Raw genomic sequence first — 7,740 nt, forward strand, 5'->3', positions numbered from 1 at the left:
ACCAGCCAGCCTGCCTCAGACACTGGATGTCTGTGAGGACAAGTCTGATGTGTGCAGGGGCCGCCAAGTGGAAACTTCACATTGGTGACAGATGCTTCCTTCCAGACAGCCGATAAAGGTCGCTCCTAAATTCCAGAATAAAAGCCTCCACTTTACTGGAAAATGTCAGAAAGAAGAACAGCTGCCCTTTGCTGAGCTGAGCCAAGCCCTGCGGGTTTTGGCGGGGGAGGGGGTGGGGTTGGGGAGCCACGGAGGGCGAGGTGCGTGCCAGGTGTGGCCGAGGGGGGCCCACTTGCTCACTCAGGGAGGAAAGGATGGTAGGTGGCCTTCCCCGCTGGCTGGTCCCGAGTCCCAGGATCGCCCGGGCCTGGGTGCCAGGGAAGGTGGCAGTGCGGTGGGGAGAGAGGCAGTGTGTATGACAGATTTGGCTGGAAGAATTGTTCTGCTTGACATCACCCCCAGTGATAAACGGCTAACTTGACACTGAACCTGGTGTTCGGCGTCTCTGAAGAGGACCCTCCCTGGGCAGACATCCTTCTGGTGCATCGGCAGGAGCTGGAGAGGAGCTGCCTGCTGGGGGGCTGCCGCTCTCCAGCTGCCCACAGTCCCGGGCCAGCCTGCCTCCCGCCCCGCTGGCCTGCCTGGCCCCAGTGGGCATCCCGGCCTGGGGCCTAGCACTCAGCTGTGAGCCTACTGGGCTCCAGGCCGGCCCACTCCATTCCCACCTCTGTGCCTTTCTCTCCCCTTCTGGCTCCCTTTCTGGCCCCCCATCTTCTTCTCTCCACCTGAGTTCTCACCATGTAACACAGCTCTGTTTGTTCCCAAGCTATGGGGGCTCATTCTTGCCTCACCACAAGCTCTCCCCCATGTCTCTTTGTCTACATCTTGGCTGTGAGTTGGACTGTGCTGGAAGCCCCACCCCTTCCAGGGTCTCCCACATCTCAGCAGAGTCAGGAGAACCTAAATGCCGAGCAGCCCTCTTCCTGCCCGGCCCCCTCCCCCAGGCAGCGCCCAGGACAGCAGGTGCCCTGTGGCCGGTGCGGGAGGCCCAGGGCATCCTCCGCCCAGCCCTCCTAGTGCGGCTGAGGGGGGTTGCTGGACGCCCTGCGCCGAGGGCCGGTGAGGGCCGGTGAGGGCCGGGCCCGGACGCCGTGCAGCTGCGGGGCCGGGGGTTGTGGGAGGCTGCCTGCCCGCGCTCGGTGCTTCGGCAACAGAAACGTACCTTCTCACAGTTCTGGAGTCTGGAAGTCCAAGATCAAGGTGTCAGCGGGACGGTTCCTTCTGAGGGCTCTCTCCCCGGCTTGAAGAGCGCCTCTCTCCCCGTGTCTTCACACCATCTTCCCTCTGTGTGTCTGTACCCTAATCTCCTCTCCATATAAGGACCCCAGTCGACTATATTGGATCAGGACCCACCCATATGACCTCATTTTACCTTAATTGACTCTTTAAAGACCCTGTCTCCAATACAGCCACCGTCTGAGGCACTGAGGGTTAGAACTTCATCACATGAATTCCTAGGCAGGGGTTGCAGTGGGGAGTGACAATTCAGTCCATAAAAGTTACCGCAGTGGTGTCATCGCCCCTATTTTTACAGATGAGGACACAGAGGCCGAGAGTAACTTGTAGGAGACACTCAGCTTGGCCCAGAACCAGGCAGCGTGTTTATTTATTTGTTTATTTTAACAGAGGTGCCGGGGATCGAACCCAGGACCTCGTGCGTGCTAAGCACGCGCTCCAGCCCTGAGCTGTGCCCTCCCCTCACAGGATGCTGATGGAGGTGAGCAGGTTACCTAAGTGGCCCTCCCCCGTGCTCATCTCTGGGGTCAGTCCTTGCTGAAGACAAGGCTGCTGGTGCTGAGGCCCTGCAGCAGGGCTGGGCAGCTCCTCCTAGGAGCTGCAAGCATGGAGCCTTGGACCATGGCTCCGGCACGGAGGTGGGGCCAGGGGGCTCCCAGGCACAGTGCCAGCCCACCGTGCTGGGGGGTTCGCAGTGCTGCTGGCAGGGAACAGCAGAGCTGGCTGGAGCAGTAGCAGGGACCAGGTGGCTGCAGAGAAGCGACCACGTGGGTGAGGCTGCCACACACAGCCAGCAGCTACTGCACCTGGCCCTCGGGGACAGCCCAGCAGACAGATGGCAGGTCTGGTGGGGACATCCTGGGTGGTCAAAGCAGTGTGGACGTCTGGCTTGTTCACAAACCCTCCCACCCCCAACCCTTGGGGGAATCTGCGGGGGGCTGGAGGTGCCATCCGAGCAGGTGGGGCCACGAGCCACTGCCTCCAAGTTCACCCCGCTGACCGTGGCTCCACCAGAGACTTCCTCGCTTTGATACGGCCTGGGTTCGCCCTTGTCAGTGTTCATGATGTGTGTCTGGGCGGTGCCTCATGTCTCCGTCACTTACCATTTCAAAATTCATGGACTTCTATGGACATCTGTGGAGAAAATATTAAATTCCACTTAAACTTTTAAATGAATATGCATAGCTCTTCCACGAGAAAGATGCCTTTTGCCATCACATAAGTTAATACGTATCTGGGCACACTTCACTCAGTGAAATTTGAAATGCTGAGCTGATCTGAAAGACAAGTGTTTTTATGAAGATTGGAATTGTAATAGGAAGGACGAATCTGACTCCATATTGGATCTGTTTCTTTTACTTTCCCCTTTGTGTCTTGCTGCTTTTGCTACAAGTTAATCACTAAAGGGATGTTGCCTATAAGCTTAAATTATACGTGCCGGCCCATCTCTGGGAACCCTGCCTCCCAGGTAATGAGTATTGAGCTAAAATAACTTTGTTTAGCTCACAGGAGACAGCCTGACCCGGCCCCCCCATGAATGACTGCAGGAAGGAAGAAGTGAACACATCCTCTGGAGGCTGACCAGAACCAGGAAATATGTGACTTCACTCCCTCCCCTTTTAGAATAAAAGAAGCCTGAATTCTAACTCAGGCAAGATGGTTCTTTGGGACACTAGTCCACCACATTCTCAGTCTGCTGGTTTTCTGAGTAAAGTCACTATTCCTTGCCCCAACAACTTGATTTATCGGCCTGTCACGCAGGGGGCAGTACGAGCTTGGACTCAGTGACAGAATGACGCCAGGTGCCCGCTGTGCACTTGCTGCCGCACAAGGTGCGGCCTGTGAGCTAGTCCACTGAGTGCCCAGGACAACTTCGCGAGCCAGAAGTGCATTTCCGTTCCCATTTTGCAGACCAGGAAATTGAGGCCTGGCTGGATTAGGCACCTTCCCAAGGTCCAGCCTCAGCCACCAAGCTGCCCTGTGAGGGATAACGGGGACCCGCGTGGCCCTGGGAGGCTGAGAGGGAGGAGCCGCTGCATCCTTCTGAAATGTCTGAGTGCAAATCCCAGACCCAGATTCTCATCTCAGGCTCCCAGCAGGCTCTACACACACACGCTCGTCATCATGCCAAAGTTCAAGCCGGCAGACAGAGTTGATTAGATTTGACTTTATCCCTTGCTTTGAATTATTCATGCTTCTACCCTAATTTCCCCAGAAATAATTTAATAATGCACAGCTGCAGGAGGGCGCCTGGGTGGGTGGCTCTGTGATGTGCTGGCCCAGGATCCTGTGATGTCTGTCGGGCAGAGGCTGACCTGAGCCATCTTTCCTTTAAAGCAAAGCCCTCCCTGAGTGCCCACGACTCAGGAACACTGCCTGAACAGCCCAGAGCTTCAGGAACTTCCATCCTCCCGTGTCCCCGGCCCCTGAGACTTCTGCCCCAGCCCCATGTCCTGTCTCCCTGCAGGGCTCCGGTGCTCAGCACCTGGCCATGCTCTCAGACCCCTGGACCCTGCTTCTGTCAGCCCTGGTCCAGGCCACCCTCTCTGCAGCCCGAGTGTGTGGGGTAACCTTCTGCAGCCACACCCCTCGCCTGTCCCACACCCTTCTGGAGCAGGCTCCCTGTCTCTCTTGGGCAAAGGCCCAAACTTGCTAGCTCGGCACTCAGGCCCCCGCTGCTGTGGCCCACGGGGTCAGCCCCGGTCCCCTTCTGCTCCCCACTGTGTGGAGCTGCTTGTGGGGCCGGAGTACCTGCTGCCCTCCCCCCACGGCAGCCTTGAACGTGCTGCTCTCCCGTGGGGATGCTGGGCCCACCGCACACACCCTGATGGGCCGGCACCTCCTGCCTCGCCTCCCGGTCACAGCTCAGCGGGGGAAAGACAGCTGTCTGGGGCCTCGGTCTGGGGTCCTCAGCTGGGTGCCCCTGCCCTGCAGAGCTGCAGGGTGAAGGCTCAGAGGCCCTGGCCCTCTGGCACACACACCTTCTGTGTCATCTGCTGGGGTTTCAGCTGTGTCCCCTGTTTGAGGGCAGCCCCTTCCTCAGGAGGACCACAGGGCCTGGCTGAGGGCCCTGACCACAGAGCGACCCCAGCCTTGGGCTACAGAGGGCGGGCAAGCTGCCTCAGGAGCCCTGCAGGACCACCCCCAGGGGACCCGCCACCCGGGCTTCTCGTCCTGCCAGGGCTCCCACTGCTGGGCTGCACCTCCCACCAGCTCGGGAACAGATGGAGGGCCAGAGCCAGACTGAATACTCCTCTGTGGCCCTCGGAGGGAACGGAGAGATGCCCAGGGCGTGAAGGGGACAGTGAGAGGAGCAAAGCTAGCATCTTGCAGTGATTGCCATCTGCTGGGAGCTGCTGTCAAAGCTCTTCACGGACTGTCCCACGGACCTGACAGCCTGTGAGGTGAGAACTGCTACCACTCCCATTTTACCTAGGCGAACACTGAAAGCACAGAGAGGTTAAGTGATTTTTCCAGAGTCACACAGCAGTGCAGCCAGAGTTCTGGTTTCTCTGATTTCAAAACCCTCTCTCTTGGTTGTTACCTGGAGGTGGGGCCAGGAGGGAGAGATGACTTCAGTGTCTTCCTGTGGCACTGGAAAGTGCTGGCTACAAGGCTTCATTCCGTTCCTTCCCTCCCTCCCTCCCTCTCTTCCTTCCTTCCTTCCCTCCTTCCCTGGCAGCTGGCAAAGGAACTCATGGCTTGTGGAGGTTGGCCCAGGAGGCATCTGGAGGCTAAACTGGCTGATGCAGAGGCTTGTTGGACGATGGGGTTGGGACACAGAGCTGCCCGAGTGGAGGATGGGACCTGGTGAGGAGGAGGCTGCAGCATGAGAGGTCATGAGCGGGTCACGAGGGGACAGAGGTCAGTGGGAGGTCAGCACAGGATTGGGTGGCGTCAGGCCACAGGACCACGGGGCATCTGATGGGGGGAAGACTCTCAGTCTCAGGACAGGGTGCTGATCCCAGGCTGCACAAAAATGGACACTGATAGGTGACTGATGAAACCCTGGCACAGGGCGGGGGAGCGGACGTCAGGGACAGGGCTCTTCCCCACCTCTGCTGGCCCCACAGTGGACACAGGACTGTGGTGTGGTGGGGGTGTCGCAGACAGTGTCTGGAGGAGCAGTGGGTACAGTGGGTGGAGAGCAGGTTCAGGGTGGCTCTGGAGGATGCACAGCGGCCCCTCCCCTAGAAGTCCCCCTCCTAGTACCTGGAACCTTTGGACGTTACCATCTATGGCAAAGGAGACTTTGCAGATGTGATTACACTAAGGATCTGGAGATGGGAAGATTATCTTGGATTATCCAGATGGGCCCTAAATGTAGTGATCAAAGTCCTTGTAAGAGGGGGGCAGAGGGAGATGTGACCACAGGGGAGGGAGCAGAGATTGGAGTGATGTGCTCTGAGGATGGAGGAGGCCGAGGTGGCGCTAGAAGCTGAACCAAATAAGGAATAGATTCTCCCCAGAGCCTCCAGAAGGAACCAATCTGCTGACACCTCAACTTTAGCCACATGAGACTGATTTTAGACTTCAGACTTTCAGAGCTATAAGAGGATAAATTTGTGCTGTTTTAAGCCACTGAGTTTGTCATATTTGTTACAGTGGCAATAGGAAACAAATACAGTGACGATGCTCAGGGTGAGCCAAGTGTGTGGCAAGGTCACATTATAAGAGGTCAAGAGCCGGTACAGTGGAGGGCATAATTATTCTCTGTGCAGTCCACTGGGACCTTGGTATGTGGGCATCAGTTCTGGACTCTACACTCTGAGAGGGATAGAGACTTAATTAGACAGGAATGACCACTTTTGGGGAGGGGTTTGTCCAGTCTCTCTCCTCTGAGAACTTCTCCCCCTACCCCCAAGGCTGGGTCACAGACAGCAAAGTTCATGCCACATGGTCTTGTCACATTGGCCACACTTGGTCTGGCCAAGATGGACAGTTGACCCTAGCTGGCCCAAGCAGACGCTCTCTTCTGGAAGCCTTTAATTGAAGCAGGTTCTTGTTGAGTCTGGGCTGGTTGGTGAACTGAGGTGAAGCGAGCTCAGGCCCCTCACAGAGTCAGAGCGGCAGAGGAAAGAAGAGACCCATGGCGATGTGCTGTGAGCTGAGAGAGGGTCCCGAGGCAGTGGCCCTCCGGCTCATGGGAGTAAATTTGTTTGTGATAACCTCTTCTCTTTTTGGGGGGGATTTTTTTTTAATTGAAACAAAATTCTCAAAAGATAAAATTCACTATTTTAAAGTATACAATTCTGTGCATGTTCATAATGCTGTGGAACCATCACCACTGTCTAATTCATCATCCCCCAAAGAATCCCGGCACTCGTTAGCAGTCACTCTCCCTTCCCTCGGCCCTACCCATGTATTTTCTGTCAGTAGAGATTTGGGCATTTCGTATAAATAGGATCATGAGATCTGTGGCCATTTGTGTCTGGCTTCTTTCACTTAGCATAATGTGTTTGAGGTTCATCCATGTTGTAGCACTTATCAGTAATTCAATCCTTTTTTATGGCCGAATAATATTCCATTATATGGATAGATCACCATTTGTTGATCCAGTCATCCATTGATGGACATTTGGATTGTTCTTTTTTGCTACTATGAATAATGCTGCTATGCACATTTGTGTGCAAGTTTCTGTGTGGGCCTGTTTTCAGCTCTTCTGAGTAAATCCCTAAGGATTAGAATTGCTGGGTCATATGGTAACTCTCTGTTTAACTTTTTGTCCTCTTATCTTTTAAATGTCTGTAAGATTTTTAATAATATCTTCTTTTCCATTTCTGACATCATTTTCTGTTTCCTTTTTTTTCTCACTCAAGCTGCACCGGGTTTATCAATTTTATTTTGCTTTTCAATGAACCAACTTTAAAAAAAAATAATAGACTATTTTTTTTGAGCAGTTTCAGGTTCACAGCAGAATTGAGCAGAAAATACAGAGTTCGCACATAGCCCTCCCCATCCACACATTTATACTCCCCTACCCTCAACATCCCTCATCAGTGTGGCGTAGTTGGTACAATTGATGAACCAACATGGGAACATTATTATCAACCATAGTCCATAGTTTACATTAGGGCTCATTCTTGACGTTGTACATTCTGTTTGTTTTGACAAATGCATAATGACATGTAGCCACCACTACAGTATCCTACAGAATAATTTCATTGCCCTAAAAATTCCCGGTGCTCCATCTTTTCATTCCTCCCTCCCTCCCTCTCCCCAAACCCCTGGAAACCATGATCTTTTTATTGTTTCTATAGCTTTGTCTTTTCCAGAATGTCATTTGGTTGGAATCGTACAGTTTGCCACCTTTTCAGACTGGCTTCTTTGATTTAGTAATACGTCTTTTAAGTGTCTTCCATGTCTTTCATGGCTTGATAGCTCATTTCCTTTTTTTTTTTTTACTGCATATGTATTTTTAAAATTTGCATATATGTACTGTTC

Source organism: Camelus bactrianus, chromosome 22 (assembly GCF_048773025.1).
Source record: "Camelus bactrianus isolate YW-2024 breed Bactrian camel chromosome 22, ASM4877302v1, whole genome shotgun sequence".
NCBI classification, from domain to species: domain Eukaryota; kingdom Metazoa; phylum Chordata; class Mammalia; order Artiodactyla; family Camelidae; genus Camelus; species Camelus bactrianus.